At 41.2% G+C, this 11,690-nt stretch overlaps 1 pseudogene; it reads left to right on the top strand.

The window, feature by feature from the left end:
- Positions 1-7,655: 7,655 nt before the first annotated feature.
- On the top strand, positions 7,656-8,553 carry LOC124512434 (60S ribosomal protein L32-like; annotated as a pseudogene).
- The last annotated feature ends 3,137 nt before the right edge of the window (positions 8,554-11,690 follow it).

Below are 11,690 nucleotides of genomic sequence, written 5' to 3'. Positions count from 1 at the left end.
TGGATGAGTCTATTTCTGGACTCTCTCCTGTTGCATTTATCTGTGTTCTAAACTTTCACCAACACCATTTTGTCTTAACTACTTTGGCCTTATAGTAAGTCATGAAATAAGGTAACATGAGACCTCCCAACTTTTTCATTTGACAAAACCGTTTTAACTATTCCAGCTCCTTCCCTTCTCCATATAAATTTCAGGATCAGCTTGTTGAGATCAGAAAAGAAGCATAGGAGTGCCTGGGTGGCTCACTTGGTTAGGCATCCAACTCTTGATTTTGGCTTGGGTCATGGAGATCGAGCCCCGAGTGGGGCTCTGTACTGACAGCACAGAGATTGCTTGGGATTCTCTCTCTCTCCCTCTCTCTCTGCCCCTCTCCTGTGCTCTCTCTCTCTCTCTCCCTCTTTTTCTCTGTCTCTCAAAATAAATAAACTGAAAGAAAGCAAGCAAGCAAGCAAGCAAAAAATAGGGTCTTTTAAATTTTTTTAGTGTTTATTTGAGAGAGAGAGAGAGAGAGAGCAAGTGGCAGAGTGGCAGAGAGAGAGAGGGAGACACAGAATCCGAAGCAGGCTCCAGGCTCTGAGCTGTCACCACAGAGCCTGATGCGGGGCTCGAACCCACGAGCAGCAAGATGGTGACCTGAGCTGAAATTGGATGCTTAACCATCTGAGCCACCCAGGTACCCCTGGATGCATCTCTTTTTAATGAGAGTCTACCTGCAAACGTATTATCCCACTTTACTTGTAGTATAAGCTTCTAACAGTATATCGCCAGTGCTTTTCAACCCTGCTGCACCTGAGAAGCACCAGAGGCGATGTGGAAAACAATACCAATGCCCAAGTTTAACCGAAAATAAATTTCATCAGAATCTGGGGTGAGGTTGGAGGTTGGGGGAGTGCAAAGAATCATATTTTTCAAAGCTTCCTAGGAGATTCTTAATAAGCCACCAGATTGGGTCACTAATCCCTAAAGATCATGGGTTATCACTTAGTGCTTATGTGTGATGTACAGCCTGGGAATGAAAAGGCTTATGTCTGTCATGGAAAAGGCAAAGTACCTGAGCAGTGGTTATATCTGGTAGCAGTACCAGTGACTAAGCACCTATTGTCCTCATACATCTATGTCACCTGCCCACCCCCTGAAGGCTTTTGTGATTTCTAGTTTAGACTGTAACCATTGGAAGACATTGAACTATGGTATATGGGATGGGTAAAAACATGTTTAATGGAAATGGGTAAAAGAAATCAATTTCTTATAGGTTTGATATAACATGTCTCAGTCCAATCCATCAGGGAAGCACCAAGCAGAGTAATTTACTTCCTCACCCTGAAACTCTTCAATTTTTATAGATGGTAATGTCAACAATCCGAGAGTCTGAATGTGATTTAAGACCATGAATAATTTTCTAAGAACAAAATATCGGTGAAATCACTGACACTAGGTCTGCCATTTCCATAAGCAGCTTGATAGCAGAAGTCCTACAATAACTCCAAAGTTTAGAGGCTTAGCCTTTGTTAGAACACTAGGAAAAACCTATCTTTAAAATACCCAGTTTTTCATAGAAAAAGTACTAGAAACAACATTTGTTGCATTTTGACTCTCTTATTTTAAATGTTAGGAAGCTGAGAGCTGCCTGGGTGGCTCAGTCAGTTAAGCATTCAACTTCGACTCAGGTCATGATCTCATAGTCCATGAGTTCAAGCCTCATGTGGGCTCTGCGCTGACAGCTCTGAGCCTGGAGCCTGGCTTCGGATTCTGCGTCTCCCTCTCTCTCTCTGCCTCTCCCCCGCTCGTGCTCTGTCTCTCTTTCTCAAAAATAAACATACATACATACAAACATACATACATACATACATACATACATACATACATACATAAAATGTTAGGAAATCTAGGCTCAGAGATGTGCTTTGTTCAAGGCCACACAACTAGCCAAGACCACACAGCCCAAAGGTTCTGATCTCATAAAGTCTTAATTCTACAATGCTTCCATGCTCTTGTAAAATGTATGCAACATTAGGGATGTGCCCATAAAGGAGGGAGAGTGCCCTTCTTTTTCCCTTTCCTCCTTTCATCACTAGAATGTGGATGTAATGGCAGGACCTGGAACAGCCATCTCAGACCATGATGTGGTCCTGGGAATGAGGCAATGCTCAGTATGGTGACAGGCAAGATGGAGCACGAGTGACACTGTGGGGATTTGTACCAATCCTGGAATAGACCCCGTAGACACTAATCCTGGAGTCAGATATTCACAAAAGAGAATACTAAACTTTTGTGTTTTCTATTATTCACTGTTATACATAATCCTAACCAATCATAGTTAGGATTTTTATAGTCTCCAAACTAAGCTATGTAAATGGATCCTCCTAAAAGTAACTTTACTGCCACTTGGAAAAGTCAATGGAGCATAGCATTCTATTGTACACATTAACAAGAATTTTGTTACATGGGAATCCTTCTTGTGAGGGAAGAAGAGAAACGTTTTGATTCCATATGGCCCAACCAAAACCTGGGAGTGCAATTATTATTTAAGGGAAAATAGATATTGGGAGCAAGTAGTAGCCTCCAGTATAAATTGTGAGAGAATCTTTTGTTTGTTATATATAAATGAAAAACAACATTCTCAGTTGTCTGGAAAGCAAGATTTTTTTTTTTTTAATGACCATGCTAGGAGTTAATGGTGATGTTCCTTATTTATTTTTATTTATTTGCTTTTTGAGAGAGAGAGAGCACGTGCACATGCTTGTGAACTGGGGAGGAGCAGGGGAGAGAAAGAGAGAATATGAAGCAGGCTCCACGCCCGGCACAGAGCCCAACGCAGGGCTCGATCTCACAAATGAGAGATTGTCAACTAAGCCTAAATCAAGAGGTGGACACTTAACCAACTGAGCCACCCAGACGCCCTGGTGATGTTCCTTTTTGGAAAAGGATGGTGTTAAGTGTTCAGTGGGATGGATTTTTTCCCCTGGGCTCCCTGAATTGTAATCAAGATAAAAAATCAGAACAAAAAGAGATGGGTACTTGCACTGTTATTTCTGAGAAATGCTTGTCTTGGAGACAGTCATTGAGAGACAACATCTCATTCTGCCGTATTAGTTTCCCAGGACTGCTGTAACAAATTCTGGGTAGTCTAAAACAACAAAAGTTTATTCTCTGACAGCTCTGGAGGCCTGAGTCTGAAATCAGTATCACTGGGCCAAAATCAAGATGGCAGCAGGGTCTCACTCCCTCTGGAGGTTCTAGGGGACAATCCATTCCTTGCTTCTTCTGGCTTTGGTGGTGCTGACGATCTCTTGCCTTGTGGACCACATGCTCCGATCTCTGCCTCTATCTTCACATTGTCTTCTCTTCCATCTGTGTGACCTTCCTCCACTTCCCTCTTACAAGGACACTTGTGATTGTATTTAGGACCCACTCACATCATCCACGATCACCATCTCATCTCAAGATCCTTCATTTAACCACCTCTGCAGATACCCCTTTTCCTTATAAAATAACATTTATAGAATCCAGGGAATAGGACCTGATCTCTTTGGATGGCCATTATTCAGTATCCACCCAAAAGAAAATGTGAAGATGATTGGAAAAAAAAAAAGAAAGAAGTCATCACCTTTTGGTGGAATCATCACCTCTTCTTATAAGAAGCCATTTCCTGCCTCTCTTCTCTGTCATCAGGAAGAGAGTTGCATCCTTTCTTGGAAACCAAGGGAGGAAGATGCCAAGAAGATCATTCATTGGTGGATTCACAGGTGCCTACAGAAAGGGGAATTCTGATTCCACTCCCTGGTTACATACATGTCTATGTTAGCCAGTACATCTGCTCACTTGCCCCTGTGATCCAGGCAGAAGGGAATGAATTAAGGAGACAGCGCAGGGTGGAAAATGTGAAAATGTGAGTGGTACCTTGTCTACCTAATCTCTTTTTTTTTTTTACTCTGAGGAAGCACGGATACCATTATACTAAGCAGGTGATTTCCAAATTCCAGTCTTTTACATGTCACCTATGTGTCTTTTGCCACATTGTTACACCAGCAAACACTATTGTTTCCTTTGTAGTTTTCCTTTGAGTTTACTCACTTTTTACATTAAACATTTTTAAAAGAAAAACTATACCTCAGTTATAATTGGAAGAATAGTAGTAAGTGCCATAAGCAACCACCACAAAGACAAAGAAGGATGCCTCAAATACTATGGCCTGAAACTGAACTTCAGCCTTTGTTAAAAATGGAAGATTAGCTGAGATGACAGGTGTTAAAGCCATAGTAGGATCACACTGAGACCTTCTCCTTGATGTAATTAGGAGTGAAAGAATGGCAAAGGGAATAACTTTCTCATGGGGTAATCCAAAGTTATTCAATGCTGTGACTGAGAAATAAAGTATGAAACGCCAGAACCTCAAAGGAGAGGAAGGCTATTCCAGAATAGAAAGATACCGCCAGTTCATACCTGCCTCCACCATCTTGCTAGCAGCTTTTATAACTACTTAGGAATTTACATTGGAAAAGGAGGTGTTAAAAGATGTCCTAGAATTGTAGAGCATGAAATGCTACAAATGTGTCCATTAGGATTCTTCCCTTGCATGTGAGAGTGAAGAATTTATTGGCTCCTAGAACTGGGAGGTCAGGTTCAAATGCTTCCACCAGAGCTGTATTGGGGGAGCTCAAATAATGTCTTCAGGATGTTTCCTTCTGTCTTCCTCCCTCTTCTCTCTCTCCCCCCTCCTCCTCTCTCTCTCTGTTTCCCCTTATCTGTTGTACCTGTGCTTTCCACAGAGAGTAAGAGAGCAGTCAGCAGCATAGGCCTCTATCTCCCAGCTCAGCAAACCCAGCAGAAAGAGTCAGTGCTAATAGCTGTAGAAGCTAGGTCCCAGAGAGGATGCTGATAGGACCGGATGCTGACTAGATTTCTGTGCCCATCTTTGAATCAATCCCCATAGCCAGCTGGCTGGACACATTCTGGCCAGGCCAGAGTCACACTCCCCTTTCCTGTGATAAAGGAGGGGCAGGAGAAGAGGGGACTGAGAAGGAGGAAAAATGGAGACTATCACCCAAAGGACAAGGGATGTATTTCCTGAAGGAAGAAAAGAGAAAGGATGCTGGGCAGACAAAAATAACAGGTATTCACAACAAACGCCTTCTCTTTGCCAGTCGTACGCAATTTGAAAAGAACCCAAAAGCTTACTTAATGGTAATGATGTTTAAAAATACAAGGAGTAAATGTATGTTGAATGGCTACTGTCACCAGGAAAGTGGACCCTGTCAATGCCACTTCCTTGCTCGCCAATCCCAACTGCAACAGTGAGTGCCTGCACCTTATTGCCTAGAGCTTTCTCTGAACACGGAAGCCCACTTTACCTGCCCTTCAGGAATTACCCCCCACCCCGCCTCCAGCAGCCCTTAAACATGGTCTGACAGCAGGGTGGTGGATAAATAGCCCAGCTCCCCACCCTTGGGTAGGGTAACTCTGTGGTGTTCTGTTTCCCAGAGTTCTCTGGAGGGACTGAGCTCCAGTTATGCACTAGATAGAACCCTTTACAGCTTCCTTCCCTTCTCTGTCTCACTTATGTCCCCCTTATTGGTGTTTACTGGGATGACCTCCTAAATAAATGACTTGTACTTGAATCCTTGTCCCAGGGTCAGCTTCTGGGAAACCCAAACTATGGCAGCCAGGCAGGCACTTTGGTAAGCTATTTATTCATATTACCTCTGATCATACAACAATCACATAAAGTAGACACTATTATTATGCTCTGCTATCTTACACATGAAGAAATAGAGTCTTTGGTCAAGGTCACACAGCTAGGAAACAGCAAAGCCAGGATTCACAAGCAAGTGGATTCCAACACACACTTAATGGTTATTCTATGTTACCTGCCACTTTACAATATCTCTATAAATGCCCAGGTTCCAGGGTCACTGTAAATGAACTAGAGAGAATATGGTTGTGTGTTGTAGAATCCGAAAGGAAAATGTCAGCTGAAGAGTCGTGGGTCTTGTGCATAGTAGGTGCTCATTAATGAGTTGGAATAACTCATTAATAAATTAAGGATTGGGGCGCCTGGGTGGCGCAGTCGGTTAAGCGTCCGACTTCAGCCAGGTCACGATCTCGCCGTCCGTGAGTTCGAGCCCCGCGTCGGGCTCTGGGCTGATGGCTCAGAGCCTGGAGCCTGTTTCCGATTCTGTGTCTCCCTCTCTCTCTGCCCCTCCCCCCTTCATGCTCTGTCTCTCTCTGTCCCAAAAATAAATAAACGTTGAAAAAAAAATTTAAAAAAAAAATAAATTAAGGATTGAAATAACAGGTGACAGTTTTTAGTTTACAGGAAGTTATTAGTGTTGTTCTTTTCTTCACCCTTGAAAAAGAGAAGCTGCCCCTTCTCAGAAATAATTCTCTGATATAGTTTCCTGGGGCACCAGGGGGCTGAGCCGGTCAAGCATCCAACTCTTGATTTCAACTCGGGTCATGATCTCATGGTTTGTTAGATCGAGCCCCGTGTGGGACTCTGTGCTGACAGCACAGGAGCCTGCTTGGGATTCTCTCTCTCTGTCCCTCCCCTGCTTGCATGCTCTCTCTCTCAAAATAAATAAATAAACATAAAATAAAATAAAATAAAATAAAATAAAATAAAATAAAATAAAATAAAATAAAATAAAATAAAATAAAATAAAACAAAACAAAACAAAATAAATAAAATGTTCCTAAACTCAATGTCAATGACAGTCTTTCTGGATTACGGCAAAGTAATCATCTTCGAGGTAGGAGAAACACTGGGCTCAACTGAGCTCTATTTCATTTTGGAAGAATAATATATGTTAGCCTTTTAGAAAAAGATATGACTCTAAAATATACATACACTTATCTTAGACAGCTTAGATACAGGTTTGCCTAAGAGAAAGGACTGAAGCAAAGTCTCATTTACCCTTCCCATTTTATATGTCCATGATTGCACATGAAAAAGATTTTTCCATTATTTTAGGTAGCACGTGCATAAAAGTGCAAACAGGCATAATGAAAGGTCACTGAAATAATTGTCTAGCTGCCTATTTCTTGACTTAGTGGAATGAGCATTAAATCAAGAGTCAGAAAGCTGAGTTGTATAGGCTAATTATTTATCTTCTCTGTGCTCCAGTAGGTTTTTCTACAAGATGGATATTTTGGTTTAGGAATCACTGGCATCCTTCTAGCCCCCAAATTTTCTGAGGTGCAAAAAGAAATATTTGTTCCCTGTGAGGCTCATTTAAAAAGGAAATTAAGGGGGCGCCTGGGTGACTCAGTCGGTTAAGTGTCCGTCTTCGGCTCAGGTCACAATCTCGCGGTCCGTGAGTTTGAACCCCGTGTCGGGCTCCGTGCTGACAGCTCAGAGCCTGGAGCCTGTTTCGGATTCTGTGTCTCCCTCTCCCTCTCACCCTCCCCTGTTCATGCTCTGTCTCTCTCTGTCTCAAAAATAAATAAAACGTTAAAAAAAATTTTTTTTAATGAAATGAAATAAAATAAAAAGGAAATTAAGAAGGCTCAGAGAATCACTCAGTCTCTTATTTGTCTGTTTATCATATATAAACATCCACTCCACATGTTATAAATGACACAGAGGAAGTCTTTCTGTGCCCGGAGCACAACCAAAATTTCTAGACTGTGTCCTCACTGTGGGAAATGCCTCCTGAATGGCTGCCCTCAGACCTCTGGTGACATCCAAGATCATTAAAAAGAGAACCAAGGGGCCCCTGGGTGGCTCTGTTGGTTAAGCGACCAAATCTTGATTTTGGCTCAGGTCATGATCTCACAGTTTTGTAAGTTTGAGCCCCCTTGTCAGGCTCCCCTCTCACAGTGCTGGCCTGTTTGGGATTCTCTCTCTCCCTCTCTCTCTGCCCCTCCCCCACTCACGCTGCCTCTGCCTCTCTCAAAATAAATAAATAACTTAAAAAAAAAAAAAAAGACGGAGACAGGGAGAACCAAGAGGGGCATCTGGGTGGTTCAGTCAGTTAAGTGCCAGAGTTTGGCTCAGGTCATGATCTCGTGGTTCGTGGGTTCGAGCCCCACATTGGGCTCTGCACTGACAGTATGGAGCCTGCTCGGGATTCTCTCTCTCTCTCTCTCTCTCTCTCTCTCTCTCTCTCTTTCTCTGCCCTTTCTCCACTTGCATTCTCTCTTTCTCTCTTTCACTCTCTCTCCCTCTCTCAAAAAGAAAAAAAAAAAAAAAGACAGCTAAGAAGTTCATCTGGCACCAGTCAAACCAATATGTCAAAATTAAGCACAACTGGCGGAGACCCAGAGGCACTGACGATAGGGTGGGCAGAAGATTCAAGGGCCAGATCTCGATGCCCAACACCGGTTACTGGAGCAACAGGAAAACAAAGCATATGCTGCCCAGTGGCTTCCGGAAGTTCCTAGTCCACAAGGTCAAGGAGCTTGAAGTGTCGTGTGTGCAAAAAATCTTACTGGGCAGAGATTACTCCCAATGTCTCCTCCAAGAACCGCAAAGCTGCTGCAGAAAGAGCAGTGCCACTGGCCGTCAGAGGCACCCATCCTGAAGCCAGGCTGCGCAGCGAAGAAAATGAATAGACAGTTTAGGTGCCTGTCATATTTGTGTAAATAGAGCCATAAAACTAAAAAGAAAAGAAAGCATTGTCTCTATTTGACCACTTTTGATTTATAAAAGGGCAATTTTGGGTCATTCAGCCTAATAATTTAAAGTGTTTGGGGAGTATATTGCAGGCAGATACCCTAAAAGACAAAGTATGACGGGAGAGGAGGTTGAATCCCTAAGGAAAACTAGATAGGGCACAAATAAAGTATGGTTTTCATCGGTGGCTTAACAAAACCTAGTTGTTGTTTTAATTGATTCGTGTGTGGTAGTTTGTGAATCACAGACGCACTTCTAAGAGCTTCACTGCAACTTTCCAAAATCCATTAATTGTTAAAACTCCGAACCCTGCTTTTTAAGTGAAATAAATATGACCAGGATAGACTGACAACTTGGTTATGTCCTTTGCTTTGCTTTGTTTTTAACGGTGAAGCCACTTGTAAACAGGGAATACGTTAGACGGAGATTATCAAGCCTTTCGGCCAAGCATTGCCCCAATGTATTGTGGCAACTGATTGGCAGTGGAGAAGAGATAAAATGCTCTTCTTAAGCTATGGCAACAGGTTACCTAGTAACCACAGAATGATTAAATTCCATTCACAGAGACTTGTTCTCTTAATTGGAGGAAAAGATATAAAGAACACAGCTGGAGAGAAACGAGAGCAATGGAAGACTATGACAGGTATTAAGGGGCCTAATATCTGCAATTCTAGCAGCCTTCACTTAAGAGCCACACTATATGATTGACTCTTTTGTTAGTAATAACAAGCAGCTAAGCTGCCTATAGAGCCATAATTCCGTGTTCTTCTCCACTATAGGAAAAATGAAGATAAAGTATACAATGGAGCACATTAAATGCAGCACAAACTCCAGAGGGTGCTATAGTTCTTAGAGTGACCACTTACCGTGTGCAAGATTATGCCTGTGCTGAGATAGCAAAGTTCAATTCCTTACTAGAACTCAGAATGGTCATTTGGGGTCAGTATATCCTGCTATCACTCTCTTCTGTCTGTTGGGCGCATATTGCTTTATAGAGAATTATGGTCATGCCATTCTCTCCTGCTTTAAACAATAAAATTAAGAAAAATCAAGCTTTAGATTGACAATGATGAGAATTTTTTTTAATCCATTAATTTTTTTCCTGTGCTCAAAAATGAATTCACCATGTATGTCACTAACTATAGTTGGAAAAGTTCTACCTAAGGGTCACTTTTAAAAATGTTTTTCAGTTACATCTTATACTCCTTGAGTAAGATTTGTAGGTTAATATTGCCTCAGTTTGGCTGCTCTGCTCACAGGTATGCAGCTTAAAACTTTTTGGGGGCACCTGGGTAGCTCAGTTGGTTAAGCATCCAAATCCTGATTTCAGCTCAGGTCATGATCTCATGGTTTGTGAGATCGAGCCCCATGTGGGGCTCTGTGCTGACAGCATGGAGCCTGCTTGGGATTCTCTCTCTCTCTCTCTCTCTCTCTCTCTCTCTCTCTGCCCCCCACCCCACTCGTGTGTGCGCATGCACACTGTCTCTCTCTCTCTCAAATAAATAAACATTAAAGAAAAAAAAAACTTTCTAAAAAAGAAAAACTTTCTTAAAGCCCCCTCTAGTGACAAACAACAAATTAATCCATTACTGTGTAACATGCTAACCCCTCCAAGGTCCAAGTTCTGTTTTCTCTTTTAGTATTAGATGAATCAGGAGCTGCAGTATTTTGATTGGAGAATGACTAAGGGCTAGTCAATGGCTCACATTCTTAAGTGCTCTTCAGTCACCAAAACCTAAGGGATTTTGTTTTGAAACTGGTCAACACAAAATGCACACACATCATGTAATTGTATTTCTTTTACTCCGCCCTGTTATATATTTCTTTAAAAAATTTTTCCTGTTTGTTTTTGTCCTTCAGGGACTTTCAGGATTAAAATACGTTCATGATAACACAATGAATGGAAAAAAGATTATCTTGGCCTTTTACATCTTGTTGCTTTTATTGGATAATTTTCACCATGATGTTAAGCAGGTCCAAACAGACAAACATGAGTTCTAGGAATCCTCTGAATTATGAAACTAAGGGTTATCTATAAATATATAGACTAAATGTAGAAATAATGATTTTTAAAATATAAAATAAAATGCAGTAAATAAACTATTATATGTATTAGACTATATATTATGGTATGTGTGATACATAGTTTATTTTATTTATATCTCCAGTTCCAAAGGGCTTAGAGCTCCTCCAATAAAACAGAAGTTTAACTGAGTCATTAAAACAAGAGTGGAATAAAAAAGCCACCTGCCTAATAAAGGCAATTAGAGGTAAATAGAAAAATAGGCTATGAATAATTATTGCAACTGAGCATACATTTTATTTATGCTTTCTATCAGCTAAGACAAAAAGGGAAACCCAATAGTAAAAGTAAGCATGCCAATTCATTAGGGCCAAAAAATAATTTCCTTCTAAAATGTAACATATAAATTTCTAGATATCAATAAAAAGTATACCATTGGAATAATTTCTTAATATGAAATTCATACTTAAATATTAAATAAAAGGTCTTTAGGAATGGCCCCTCTCCAAGTCCATTGCACCTGGTGGTGATTCTTCCCAGTGGAGGGGTATTTCTGGGAACTAACTCTACCATAAGCCCATACTAGCTGTATGCATCCTGCCTATGATCATGGATTGCCTCCTGGGAATAGCAACCAGAAAGGACCCTGTCTTTCTTGTTTATACACACAGAGTGAAAGCCAAGGACATATTAAATTGAACTTAGGATAACATGTTTGCTGCTAAAACTGGAGAGAGAAAGTAAATTTTTGAAAGAATTGGAACAAAATACTTAAATAATGAGGATGGCTTCAATTGAAGTTGGGTACCAAGCAATGCTGTCTCTAGAACCCTCTCCTGATCTTGGAGATATTTAAAAGCAATATCCACCTTTTATATCCTAAAATGTACTTTCATAAGAGGAGCTGGCATCACCTTCGTGTGAATCAAGTCACTGTGTTATCTTCCCAGGGGTGTTTGCCCTTTAAGCTTTAGCTCTAATTCAGTTTAACAAATGCTTACCAGAGACCTATTATATGCAAGGTATTTTCCAGATGCCAGTAGTGGAATAAAA

Source organism: Lynx rufus, unplaced genomic scaffold (assembly GCF_022079265.1).
Source record: "Lynx rufus isolate CCGP_SWC_20201006 ecotype Redwood Valley unplaced genomic scaffold, mLynRuf1.p SCAF_17, whole genome shotgun sequence".
NCBI lineage: Eukaryota > Metazoa > Chordata > Mammalia > Carnivora > Felidae > Lynx > Lynx rufus.
Note: the sequence above shows the minus strand (reverse complement) of the source record. Positions and strands in the feature narration are given on the sequence as shown.